The 375-nt window shown below is 49.6% G+C and overlaps 1 protein-coding gene across 1 annotated transcript in view; it reads left to right on the top strand.

The window, feature by feature from the left end:
• The window catches only part of EI24 (EI24 autophagy associated transmembrane protein), a 6,328-nt gene that overhangs the window by 1,040 nt on the left and 4,913 nt on the right, over nucleotides 1–375 (top strand). The window lies entirely within an intron of this gene.

Here is a 375-nt window from a genome sequence, read left to right as displayed (position 1 = left end):
TCCTTTGGGCAAGAAAGCTTTAATTCACAGCCCATGTGAACATCACGGTTGTGTCATGGTGGTAAGGCTGGGTGTGAGCTCAGCGCTCCCACGCTGTCGTGTGTCGTCCAGCTCTAAATGCAGGCTTAAAAACATTTCGTGACACGATGCTAAGAAATACCTTCTTTTCAGCAAAAACTTGCTTTGAAAAACATGCTGGGGTTGATCTTAAAGATCCGCAGCGCGCTGGCCACGATCTAAAGCAGGAGAACTTGTGTTGTTTCACAATGCTCTCACACCGTCTGTAAAGCAGTGGGCAGAGCAACCCGCGTAATTCACTTCCACCTCATTAGGTACCGGCAGGGGCGTGGTTTGGTGTTTTGGGCGCGCATTTGG

The sequence above is a fragment of the Egretta garzetta genome, unplaced genomic scaffold, assembly GCF_000687185.1.
Source record: "Egretta garzetta isolate BGI_Z169 unplaced genomic scaffold, ASM68718v1 scaffold207, whole genome shotgun sequence".
Classification (NCBI taxonomy): Eukaryota; Metazoa; Chordata; class Aves; order Pelecaniformes; family Ardeidae; genus Egretta; species Egretta garzetta.
This window is presented reverse-complemented; position numbering and strand designations above follow the sequence as displayed.